This window comes from Choloepus didactylus, chromosome X (assembly GCF_015220235.1).
Source record: "Choloepus didactylus isolate mChoDid1 chromosome X, mChoDid1.pri, whole genome shotgun sequence".
NCBI classification, from domain to species: domain Eukaryota; kingdom Metazoa; phylum Chordata; class Mammalia; order Pilosa; family Megalonychidae; genus Choloepus; species Choloepus didactylus.
Window position 1 is genome coordinate 83,870,772 of NC_051334.1, and position 14,053 is coordinate 83,884,824.

Genomic DNA, 14,053 nt, shown 5'->3' on the forward strand with positions numbered 1-14,053 from the left:
TGTATCAATGCTGAATTTCTTGAACTTCTTAGCTGCATTTAATGAGATTGCATAAAATAATGTTCTTGTTCATGGGAAAGGTATATGTGAATTATATTGTTTGTTCAAAGATATGTGCAGCTTGCTCTCATATGTTCAGAAGACAGAGAAATAGATGACGGGTGTTAGGGAGGGAGGGAGAGAGGGAGGGAAAGAAAGAGACAGTGGTGTGACAGGATCTTAAAGGTGATGAATTGGGTTATCGGGGGAGGGGGGTCGGGGTATGATGGAGTTCTATGTAGGGGGTTTGTACTGTTTTTACAACTGTTCCTGTAAGCTTGAACTTATTTCAAAATAAAATTTATTATTAATAAAAAAAAATGAGGGAGAGATTAAGACATTCCCAGATAAACAAAAGCTGAGGGAGTTCATCACCACTACACCTGTTTTACAAACAATGCTAAAGGGACTTCTTCGGACAGAATGGAAAGGCACTAGACAGTGGTTCAAAGCAGCATCAAGAAATAACTGTGGTAAAGGTAACCATTTGTGTAATTATAAATGCCAGCATTATTGTGGTATATTGGTTGGCATGTAACTCTACTTCTTAGCTCCTACGGGGGCTAAAACACAAAAACATGAAAAGTAAGGATAAATGTATGGTTTTGGATGTACAAGGTACAAAGATGTAAGTGATAACCAGTTGAAAAAAAAGGTTTGGGGACAGAAGAGTATAGGAAAAGTATATGTGCATGCTATTTAAGTTGGTATCAAACAAAATATGATTATGTATTTACAATGTTAAAATTTAACCCCATGGTAACTGTGCCAGTTTGGATGTATTATGTCCCCCAAATGCCATGTTCTTTGATGCAGTCTTGTGGGGGCAGATGTATTAGTGTTGATTAGATTGGAATTCTTTGATTGTTTCCATGGAGACATGACACAATCAACTGTGGGTGGGACCTTTGGATAATTTCCATGGAGGTGTTATGCTGCCCGTTCAGGGTGGGTCTTGATTAAATCATTGGAGTCCTATAAAAGAGCTCACAGACAGAAGGAGCTCAGAGCAGCTGAGAGGGACATTTTGGGCTGCAGCCAAGAGATACATTTTGAAGATGGCCATTGAAAGTAGACTTTTCCTACTCCAGAGTTTGCCTGGGAGAAACTAAGAGAATACCTCCAGATGCCTAGAGAGAAACGTCCTGGGAGAAAGCCATTTTGAAACACAACCTGAGAGCAAAGGTAGAAGATGCTAGCCACATGCCTTCCCAGACAACAGAGGTGTTCCAGATGCCATTGGCCTTCTTTCCATGAAGGTATACTCATGTTGAAGCCTTAATTTGGACATTTTCATGGCCTTCAGACTATAGATCTGTAGCCAAATAAACTCCCTTTATAAAAGCCAATCCATTCCTGGTATTTTGCATAACAGCAGCATTAGCAAACAGGAACAGTAACCATAAGCAATAAATATGAAAAATATATCCAGATAGAAAAGAGAATGTATGCAATACAGTACAACACAAAAACTCAAATAAATATAAAAGTATTAATGGAAGAATTGAGGGGCAAAAAAGGTACATACATACAAAGCCTAAATAGCAAAATGGCAGAATAAAGTCCTGCATTATCTGTAGTGACCACAAATGTAAAGGATTAAACCCTCAAGTCAAAAGGCAGAGATTGGCCTTTTAAAATACAGGCTAACACCTCAGCAGGTGAACTCACTGCCCTCCCCTCTACGTGGGACCAGACACTCAGGAGTGTAAATCTCTCTGGCAACGCAGGATATGACTCCCGGGGATGAATCTGGACCCGGCATCGTGGGATTGAGATTATCTTCTTGACCAAAAGGGGGATGCAAAATGAAACAAAATAAAGTTTCAGTGGCTGAGAGATTTCAAATGGAGTCGAAAGGTCACTCTGGTAGACATTCTTGCACATTATATGGATAATACCTCTTAGGTTTTAAAGTACTGGAATAGCTAAAAGTAAATACCTGAAACTATCAAACTCCAACCCAGTACTCTGGACTCCTGAAGATGATTGTATAACAATGTAGCTTACAAGGGGTGACAGTGTGATTGTGAAAACCTTGGAATCACATTCTCTTTATGTAGTGAATGGATGGATGAGTAGAAAAATGGGGACAAAAACTAAATGAAAAATCGGGTGGGATGGGGGATGATTTGGGTGTTCTTTTTTACTTTTATTTTTTATTCTTATTCTGATTCTTTCTGATATAAGGAAAATGTTCAGAAACAGATTGTGGTGATGAATGCATAACTATATGATGGTACTGTGAGCAGTTGATTGTACACCATGGATGATTGTATGGTATGTGAATATATTTCAATAAAACTGAATTTAATTTTAAAAAAATACAGGCTAAGACTTTAGTAGACATTTCTGCAAAGAAGATACAGAAATGCCCAAAAGGACAAGAAAACATGGTCAACATCCTTAGCCATCAGAGAAATGCAAATCAAAACCATGAAATATCATCTCATGCCCAATAGAATAGCTCTTTTTAAAGAAAAAAAAAGGAAGAAATTAACAAGTGTTGGGGACAATGTGGTGAGATAGGAACACTCATTCACTGTTGGTGGGAATGTAAAATGGTACAGCTGCTGTGGAAGACAGTTTGGTATTTTCTAAGAAAGTGAAGTATAGAATTACCATATGAACTGGCAATCCCACTTCTAATTATATACCCAAAAGAACTGAAAGCAGGGACTCAGAAATTTGCACACTGATGTTCATAGCAGCATTATTTACATTTGCCAAAAGATGGAAGCATCCCAAGTGTCCATCAACAGATGAATAGAAAAATATTGTATACACATGCAATAATTATTCAGCTATAAAAAAGAATGCAGTTCTGACACATGCAACAACATGGATGAACCTTGAAGACAACATGATGAGTGAACTTAGGCAGAAACAAAAGGACAAATATTGTACAGTCTCACTGATATAAAGGGAACAAGCAAATTCAGTCAGAAACCATAGTATATGCTGCCAGGGGCCAGGGTAGCTGTAGAGAATAGGGAATTAATGCTTAATTAGTACAGAATTTCTTTTTGGGGTGATGGAAAATTTGGTAATGGATGGTTGTGATAGTAGCACAACATTGTGAATGCAATGAACAGCACTGAATTATATATTTAAATGTGGTTAAAAGGGGAAATTTTAGGTTATATATGTTACTACAGTACAAATTTTAAAAACAGGACTGTACAACATAAACAACAAATGCTAATGTAAATTACAGACTATGCTTAGTAGAATAATTTTATTCTTTCAACTGTAACAATAGTACCACTCTAATACAAGGTGTTAGTAATAAGGGGGTTAAAGAGAACTCTGTATTTTCTGCATGATTTTTCTGTAAACCTATAACTCCTCTAACCACAAAATAATGGATATGGCAAGCCCTAGCTCCAACCATTAAGAAAACAACAAAAAATTATACAGTAAAAGTAATGATAAGGAATTAAAGAGGTACACTAGAAAATATCCATATAAAATACGGCAGAAATTGAGGAATAAAAAAGGCAAAACAACATGCCTGCCAATATGATAGACGTAAATCCTAGCTTGTCAATAATTATACTAAAGGCAAATTGATTAAGCATCCTCATTAAAAAAGCAGAAATTGGGAGAATGACATTAAAAATGATTAAAAATGAACCCACTGTTCTCTAGTGTATTAGAATAGCTAGAAGGAAATACTGGAAATTGTTGAGCTGTAATCCAGTAGCCCAGAACTGATAATGATTGTTTATTAAAAAAAAAAAAGTTGGTTGCCCGTGTTTATATGGGTCTACTTCTGGATGTTTTGTTCTGTTCCACTAAATCTATATATCTATCTCTGACAATACCACACTGTCTTACTTAACCTTTATTGTAAGTCTTAACATTGGGTAGACAGGAATGAGCCTGGACCCAGCATTGTGGGATTGAGAAATCCTTCTTGACCAAAAGGGGGAAGAGAAATAAAACCAAGATTCAGTGGCTGAGAGATTTCAAATGGAGTCAAGAAGTCTTTCTGGAGGTTATTATGTGTTATATAGAGATCTCTTTGTAGTTTTTAGTGTATTGAAATAGCTAGAAGGAAATACCTGAAACTGTTGAACTACAATCCACTAGCCTTGATTCTTGAAGACAATTGTATAACTATATAGCTTACACGATGTGACCATGTGATTGTGAAAACCTTGTGACTCTCACTCCCTTTATCCAGTGTATGGGGACACAAGTAGAAAATGGGGACAAAAATTAAATGAATAATAGGGGGTATGGGATGTTTGGGGTGTTCTTTTTTTACTTTTATTTTTATTTTGATCCTTATTTTTATTTTTTATTTTTGGAGTAATGAAAATGTTCAAAAATTGATTGTGGTGATGAATGTGCAATTATTTGATGATACTGTGAACTGACTGTACACTTTGGATGAGTGTATGGTATGTGAACATATCTCAATAAAATTGCATAAAATATTGGGTAGAGTGCAATACCAGGGGTTATTAAAGGGGGAGGGGGTTGATAAGGGTTATGGGATGTTTGGGGTTTTCTTTTTTCTTATTTCTTTTTCTGGAGTAATACAAATGTTCTAAAATTGATCATGGTGATGAATGCACAACTATGTGATGATACTGTGAACCACTGATTGTATACTTTGGATGGATTGCATGGTGTATGAATATATCTCAATAAAATTACATTTAAAAAAAGATCCAACTATACACTGTGCAGAAGAGACACTTTATTTTCAAAAATATGTTAGGTTGAAAGTAACAGAATTTAAGACATACCACTGAAGCAATAATCTAAGAGAGCTAATAATGTCTACATGAATATGAAACAAATAGACTTTAAGACATAAATTTTTTACTTCATACAAAAGGATTACTTATAACTATAAGAGGATCAATCTGTCATTAAGATGTAAGGAATAGAAGCATATATGCAACTAACAGAATCCCAAAACACATGAAACAAAAACTGACAGATTCAAAGATAGAAATAGAAAATTCACAGTATTTGAAGACTTAAATACACCACTTTTGATAATGGATAGAACTAGGCAGAAGGTCAACAAGAAATAGAAGACTTGAACAACACTATAAACCAACTAGACCTAATAGATATCATTTCCCTAATGGCTAATGATCTTCAGCCTGTTTTCTGTGATTTTTGGTCATTTATATATCTTCTCTGGAAAAATGTCTATCCAAGTCCGTTGCCCATTTTTAAACTGGGATGCCTTTTTGTTGTTCAGTTGTAGGAGTTCTTCATATATAGCAAAGATTTTTCAAAATGATTTATACCAATGGAGTAGCCCAGTATTCAAAGCAGCAGATATAAACCTACTTCTCTTGCTTTTTTTTTCTTTTTTTAAACACAAAAGGGTGGGGGAGAAGAGTTGGTTTTCTTTTTTGTGATGCTCTGCTGCCACCTATGGAAAATTATTTAAAAAGCAACTAAGAAATAACTCATCTCTGGTTATAATCCAGATACTCGCAGCAGGCAGCCCGACCCCTAAATAAGCAGAAGAAACATGATATTCCTCTTAAAACATTGTCTCCTCTGTAGCTACATAAATACTGGATACAGTGAGTTGGACAGTCCTAATACTCACCCTGCAAATGCACAATTATCAAATTAATGCAAGGAGGGAATTGAGAAAATAGAAACAAGTGCATTAAAGAATAGGGAATATTGATCATTTCTTGGGCCATTAAACCTAAACAAATTTAAAAGAATTGAAATAATACAGATTAGGTTGTCTGACTAGAATGGAACTGAACAAGAAAACAGTAACAGAAAGACAACAGAAAAATCTCTAAGCACTTGAAAAATAAATATGCATATGAATAATCAGTGGGTCAAATAGAAAGTCTAAAAGAAAATGAAAAATAAGTAGAAAGGAATTAGTGAAAATGCAACAAACGAAAATGCTGAATGGGGAATTTATATCACAAATTGCTTATATTAGAAAACAGGAAAGACTTCAAATCCATTATTTAACTTTCTACCACAACAAACTGGTAAAACAAGAGCAAATTAAACCCTAAATAAGCAAGAATAAAGACTACTGTGAGGAGAAATCAATAAAATAGTGAACAGTAACACAATAAAGAAAATCAATGAAACAAAAGCTTGTTCTTAGAAAAGATAAATGAAATTGATAAACCGCTAGCAAGACTGAAACGAATAAAATAAAAAGAGAGAAGATATATTTTACCATTACCAGGCATAAACCAGGGATATCACTACGGATACTGCAACCATTAAAATTAGGGAATACTATGAATAAGACTGTGCTCAAAATTTGACAATTTAGAAAAAAAGACCAACTCCTTGAAAACCACAAAATATCAAAACTCAATGAAGATGAAATAGATGATTTATATAGCTCAGAGCTAAAGGAAACCGTGTCTAAAGAACTAAAGGAACGTAAGAACATGTATCAATATAGATAGAAACTATAAAAAAAAGAATCAAAAAGAAATTCTGAAATTGAAAAGTATAAGGTATGTTCTGATTCATGCAACAACATGGATGAAACTTGAAGACATCAGGGTAAGTGAAATAAGCCAGACACAAAAGGACAAATATTGTATGATCTCACTGATATGAAATAATTAGAATAAGCAAACTCAGAGAGTCAGAATCTAGAATACAGGTTTGTAGGGGCTGGGATGGGGATAGGGGATGGGGGTTAATGCTTAAATTGTACAGAATTTCTATTGTGGTAGATTGTAAAATTTTGATAGTGGACAGTGATGGTAGCACAACATTGTGAATGTAATTAACAGCACTGAATTAAATGTGAATGTGGTGAAAAGGGGAAATTTTAGGTTGTATGTTACTAGAATAAAAATTAAAAGAAAAAAGACTGTACAACACAATGAACCTTAATGTAAATGGACTCACTTAATACTTATAAAAGTATTCTTCCATGAGTTAGAACAAATGTACCTCACTAATGCAAACTGTTAATAATAGGGTGGTACATGTGAACTCTGTATTTTATATATTTTATGCATATTTCTGTAAAACTAAAAATTCTCTAACAAAAAATTAACTAAAAAAATAACCCATCCACTAAAGACCCACTTATTCTTATTTATTTAATCACTTATTACACACTCACTGTCACTATTATTAATAAACTATTTACAATAATTCTTTTGAGATGTACTTTTATTTATTTTGTAATAGTAGCTACAGAATAATGATTTTAACCTTCTGCTATATTTATTGCAAATATATTTTCAACTTTATCACTTTTAAAACAAAATTCATTGAAACGGTAATAAATGTTCCAAAAGCCAAAACATTAAATATACAGTTAAAAGTGTCCCTCCCAACTTAGTCTCCATCTACCCAGTGACCCCCAGTTAACCACCATTATTAGTTTCTTCTGTAAACTTCAAGAGTGTGTGTGTGGGTGTGGGGTAATGAAGGTGTCAGGGATTGATTTTGGTGATGAATGTACAACTATGTAATGGCACTGTGAACAATCGAACGTACGATTTGTTTTGTATGACTGCATGGTATGTGAATACATCTCAATAAAATGAATATTAAAAAAAGAGAAAAGATGTTATCAAATAAACATGTATAAAAAAAAAATAAAAAAAAAAATTACCTGGCCAAAACTTTACCCATCCTTTTAGGCCAATTCAAATTTCATCTTTCCTATGAAAATGTGGATACCTATCAGTAAACAAATGTGCAGTTGTTCAACTTCACAAATAATAAAAAATCTCCACAATAAACAAAACAAAGAAACAAAACAAAACAAAAAAAAGTGTGTGTGGGCATGCATGAATTCAAATATGAAGATGGACTCTTCCCCCATTTTTCCATATTTTTTTGCCCAAAGGGTAGTATACAATACTCACTTTTCTGTATAATTTTTTTATCATTTAACAATATCTTGTGTCAGTCTTTCCATAACAGAACATAGAGCACATCCTCATTCTTTTCTATAGCTTCACTGTATGATTGTACCATAATTTACTTAATGAGTGCTCTGATGATAAGCATTTGGGTTTTACTATTACAAATAATGCTATAGTGAATAATCTGGCACATATTTCAAACTGTACAAGTACCGACAAGTCTGTAGGATAAATTTCCAGAAATGGAATTGCTGGGTTAAATGCTGTGAGGACCCAGGGTCTGGGACCCTGCCCCCTCCTTCATATACAGGCAGCCACCTACATGACCAGAAAACAGGCCCCTCCCCCCACAGGGGGGAAAGCAGTAAAAACTCCCTCCCCTAATCTCTGTTAGTAACCAAATCTTGGGAGACCTTGTTGTATCCAAATCTTGCAAGAAACTCCATTGTCAAACTGTATAAGCCCCCCCAGCCCCCCACCCCCCCCCATCTCCCCCACCCTTTGGGACTCCTCTCTCTCTCTGCGGAATGGCAGAACACTGACTTCACTCCTGGCCTGCCGCCATCTGGAAAAATTGTCTGTTTTCTAAGTCCCTAATTAAACTCACAGGTAACTCCGTGCCAGGTATGTCCTTTGGTCTTGGGGTTAATCTGGATTGTAACAGATTCTTTATGTATTCATGGTTTTGAAAGAGTGTCCTAAATTACTGTCCACGGGGGTACCAATTTATATTCTCAACAATGCATGACAGCTTTCCACAGCCTTGCTAATAGAGTAGTTTATCGAACTTTTGGATTTCATCATCATTACAATGGGTAAAAAAAAATAGTCATGTGTCTTTTATTTTGGGTTATGGGTTTCTAGTTTAAATAGGCCTTTGATGAATAGTCCTTTATGCTGCCTCTCCCAGCTTCTCACTAAAATGCCTAAGAACACCTGGAAGAGGAGGAAAGTTTGCAACAACACTGAAAAGTAGGACTGACAAGGAAGCCATTCCCAGAATGTGTCAAACATTCCCAATAACTCTAAAGTAATATAGTTCCTGAATATTACTAAATGTAGGGGAAAATATGTGTATACACACACACACACACACACTTCTTCCCGTTAACTTCACAATTATCCTATATGTTATTATGAGCTGTTTGTCAAGTGAAGAAACTGGCTCAGAGAGCTCAAGTAACTTAATTGCCTATGGACATATAGTAAGAGGTCAGCCTCAGGTTACTCAACAGCTCGTCTTTCAGGTCATAGCTCATCAATGAAAACAAAGATCCCCAAACCTGTCAAGTATTTCTGTCTTGACCCCTTTCTCTATACCTTGCACACTACGCCTGGCTTCTCCAGGGGCCAAAACATGGGAGAAACTCAGGCTACAATAATAAAAGGCCTAATGGACACTAGGGAAACATAAGCTTGTGCCAAAAATGCTGCCACCGGGAAATTAAAAACTCCTTAGAACACACGGTACCTGATTGGCCCCATGCTTTGTAGACTGATGCCAGGCCCAAGATCTAAGATAACTAACTCTTGGGGAAGTTCAGTGAAACACCAGAGGAAGAAAACAAAACCCTCCTGGGATTTACGTCTTACCATGATACCACTTCCTTGACAGACTCTGGCAATCATGCATGGCTCTTCCAGACTCTCAAACTGTGACAGATGGCAGGAACCCAAAGGAGCTCAGGCAATGGGTCCAAAAACGAGCATCTCCTTGAGTTTTCCTTCAGCTTCTGAGTATGTCAAGTTCCTATGGACTTAACTCAGATCTCAAGTAGGGAAAGGAAGAGAGTTGGTGTCATGAGCAGAAGCCAGTGGGGAAGGACGGAAGTAGAGGGGAGGCAAAGGAGGTGCAGCGGGGGCCAATGTCTTAAGCAAATTAATTCTGAGATCCCATTCAGTCCTATCCATGCTTGACTACCCCTCCAAATTCCAAATTCCACCTTCCGACCTCAGAGTCGCAGAAGTCACAGAAGGAAATAGTTTGCAGATAGAGACACTGAGGCAGGGAAAGGGGTAGCTACTTGCACAAAATCACAAAGTAAACTAGCAGCAGCATCACAGAGGTCCCCTGACTCCCAACACAATGTTTTTTACAAAAGGTCCCAGCTTTGCAAAGAGCTTTGGCTTGGACTTCAGGGATCTGAGTCCTAGAAATTTCTAGCCAATAATTCCCTGCATGACCTTGGCCAGACAACTAACTGTACCTCTCTGAGCCTCTCAGATTCCTAAGCCCCCTTCCAGCTTAGACATTTGGTAATTCAGGAAAGCTTAACAATATTGGGGGTTATTCTACTCAGGGTAAAAATAGCTTAAGCAGAGAAATGAATAGGCTGGGTAAAGTGTGATCTTCCCAGGGCACATAAAATGTATTCCCTATTATATGCACATCTCCTAAAGCAGCTCTCAATTAGCAGGGCCAATGTTAGTCTGCCTTGTGATGGGGCTGCATGGACAGAAATTCCATATCCAGGAAGACTGTGGCGATAGGCCCTGTGCAGGTTTGAATGTATTGTGTCCCCCAAATGCCATTGTCTTTGTAGTCTTGTGGGGCAGACGTTTTGGTGCTGGTTAGAGTTGCTTGGAATGTGCCCCACCCAGCTGTGGGTGATGATTTGGATGAGGTGTTCCCATGGAGGCATGGCCCCGCCCATTCAGGGTGGGCCTTGATCGGTGGCGCTATATAAATGAGCTGACTCAAAGAAAGGGAACTGAGTGCAGCTGTGAGTGATGTTTTGAAGAGGAGCAAGCTTGCTAGAGAGGAACGTCCTGGGAGAAAGCCATTTTGAGGCCAGAGCTTTGGAGCAGACGCCAGCTGCCTTCCTAGCTAGCAGAGGTTTTCCGGACGCCATTGGCCATCCTCCGGTGAAGGTACCCGATTGCTGAGGTGTTACCTTGGACGCTTTGTGGCCTTAAGACTGTAACTGTGTAGCGAAATAAACCCCCGTTTTATAAAAGCCTATCCATCTCTGGTGTTTTGCATTCTGCAGCATTAGCAAACTAGAACAGGCCCACTCAGGTTCTTAGTTGCCATGGCAAAGCACAAGTATGGTACTCAGAGCTGAGCACATTTTAGGGGTAACACAAAAAGGCCAGAGCAGTTTTGAGGCCATGACCAGGATAATAAGTGTAGTCTGAACTATGTCACAGGAGGAAGAACAGAAAGGCCTGGGGATGGGTAGCTAGAAGATGCCCAGGAAGGTATAGGCCCTTGTTTTCAGCTGTCTGAACAGCTTTTGTGGGGAATATGACTTCAAACTTGACTCAACAGGTATAGGGTTCAGTAGGTAGATGTGGGTTCAGAGGGACAGATTTCACAGTAAAAGTTGGGGGAAAATTTCAAAGTGAAACCTAAGTCTTGTGTGGAATAGGCTGATTATATAACTGTAAACCGGAAGATAATCTATACTTCATCTGGAGGAGGGTTTGGAGAAAATCCTGGATCTATCCAAGGACATGGTCCTTTGACTGATATTTGATCTCTATGGAAAAATAAAACTGAACACCTGCAAACTTGGGCAGCAAAGCACCAAGGAGCAGTTGAGAGTGTCTGACTGAGTGACATATCCAAGTATGTGTGGGAACCCTAACGAGACTCTATGGAATTCTTTAAAACACTTTGGGAGGATAGACCTAGAGGTCCCAAAAATAATGTATGGGAGTGAAATAAAAAAGACATTACATTTTCAGAGACCTCTCCACAATTCCAATAATATAAACTTCCATGTTTACCTGGTGGGTTTGATTTCCCCATATCATATATCATTAGCCTTGGAATATTGCAAAGCATGCTACTGTACCCTAAGTACCAAAGTGCTCACCAAATCACACCAAAGAGAAAATCCTGGATAACAGTGTCGGTGGTATTCAACACACTGGAAAGAAATACAACAATCCCTCGGGCCACCAGGTGGGCCTCCGATCAGGAGCAGGTGTCACTAATGTATCCTTGTGGAACTCATTCAGTGTGGTTGGCCAGTGGTTTTGTATCCAACAAGTAAAACATATATGTGGGCCTTTCCAGCCTGGATGAATTGCTCACCCACTGTGATACTGCAGATCTGTGGGAGTTCTATCCATCCCTGGGAGGCCACAGAGCTCTTAGCAGACCTGCTCCACATGGAAGATTTGGTTTTCCCCATGTTCACCTCAGTTTAGCTCTCAAAAGGATAGAATGATCAGAGTTTTTCACATGGGGAATATCTTGGGGAAGGTCCACATCTGGCAGGTGTTCTATATCAGGAACCTGATATACGCTCTTCATCCAGGTGCCTAAAAAATAACAGATGGTAGACATGACATGCTCAGAAAAAGCAGCCTGCTCCGCTTGATATGACCTAATTTTGAGATCTGCAAAAACTACTTTAGGCTGCAATGGCCAAAAGTGCTGTCACTGAACTCGAAGTCTCCTTGAAGTTTCCTTAGTCAATAGGGAAATCTTGGTATGATTTTATTCTTTCTCAAAGGATTGAAAACTGGACTAATGTGTTTGGATAATATAATAATTCTTTTGTCCTTAAGACAAGCCAAAGAAGCTACATACAAAGTCCAATAAGCACAATGAGCCATTGGCCATCTTTTCCCAGCAGATAGCAGAAGCGTGGGAGAACACATAAAGCAGCAGATAAATCGCCTTCAAAGGAATGAGTTAAATCATTGTAAAACTGAGATAATATACCCACTTACACCACTGAGTCATTGTGAGAACAAAGCACCATAATGGAAGTGGAACTACTTTTCATTTTTAAGAGTGTGACACGTCATAATCGTCACTTTTGCTTATCAGAGAGCCAATTCCCCACACCACTAAGCCAGTGAATCAGTGTCAGGAAGCAAGCTAGGTTACCAAGCACCACACAGCATCTGTTCCACTGGAATCTCCCATTCTGTTACACTAACGCCAGAAAAAGCCATTTGCATTCCTGACTCCCATGGCCTTTGAACATGCTCTTTTCCTGCCTTCAACACACTCTCCTCTCAGTCAACCAACATCCTTTGTCCACCTACAATTTGAGGATCCAGTTCCAGCTCCACTTCTTCGGTATAACCTTCCCCTACTCCCTCGGTCCTTAGGGATCTCTCCTTCAGCTAAACTCTTTTGGATCTTATAGGCCTGACCTGCTCATCTAGCACATATGACATTCTCATTTGGGTGTTATTACTACTGTCACATCCCTGGGCCTTGTTTCTCAAAATAGATCATGTGCTTTCTCCTTATGGCTCTGAGCCAGACACAACATAAGCTAGTGCAACTTTACTGCTCGGGGGAATCACCCGGGAATCTTTAAAAAATACTGATTCCTGGCTCCCACACCCAGGCATTGTGATTTAATTGGTATGGGTTACAACCTGGACTTAGGGACTTTTGACAGCTCCCTAGGTGACTCTCAAGTACAGAAAGTTTGGGAGTCACTTCCATAGGCATTAGACCCGCGTTTGTGGACCAAAAAGATTAGGATGAATTGAAAGACAGTGCCGTTTCTGGAGGACGTAGAGAGAGTCTTTAGAAGCTATCTGGGAAGGGGATTGTAATTCAGTGGCAGGCCCTACAGAGATCCCAGGCTGGCTGGGTGGGTAAGTCATACTCACATCGTTGCCATAAGACTGCTGGGAGAGAAAGAGCATGTGCCACAGACACCAGCTCGCCGGAAACCTGGGAAAGAAAAAAAAAATGGGGGGGGGGAGTAGTTCAAGGATCAACCCTGCTCGACTTCCCCACTCACCCGGCCCCAGAGCAGCGTCTCACCAGCTCATCAGTTCCACTAGACGCCTCCACGTTGCCGCCCAGAAAGCGTGGCTTCAACTAGCTGGAAGTGATTTTTCTTTTTTGGAAAAAGAGAGACCTTAAGAGACGCTCTGGAACTGCTGCGTCTGCGTGCACCCGCCCCTCCCCTTCCCCTCCCCCTCCCCGCCCCCGCCGGGAGGTGGTAGTCGCTGGCTCCGCCTCACCCGCTCTGCGCAGGCGCAGAGATGTTTTCTTGAGGTGCTGCTGCCTTGAGAGGAGGTGGTTGACTGGGGAAGAGCCCGAGCTCCTTTAATGTGGTTTTCCTGGCCCCAGAGCGCAGTAAGCCCATCAGAGATTCGAATCCATACCCCAATACCCCAAATAAAGGAACACATCACAGACAGGCATGGTGCTAGGCGTGAAGTGGACG

The 14,053-nt window shown here is 39.1% G+C and overlaps 1 long non-coding RNA gene across 1 annotated transcript; it reads right to left on the minus strand.

Moving 5' to 3' along the window:
• Nucleotides 1-10,786: 10,786 nt before the first annotated feature.
• LOC119523685 lies at nucleotides 10,787-13,755 on the minus strand. Its single transcript, XR_005214652.1, has 3 exons — nucleotides 13,645-13,755; nucleotides 13,488-13,551; nucleotides 10,787-12,170 (listed from the first exon to the last, which is right to left on the minus strand). It is a non-coding gene; the product is annotated as an uncharacterized LOC119523685 (long non-coding RNA).
• Nucleotides 13,756-14,053: the final 298 nt, after the last annotated feature.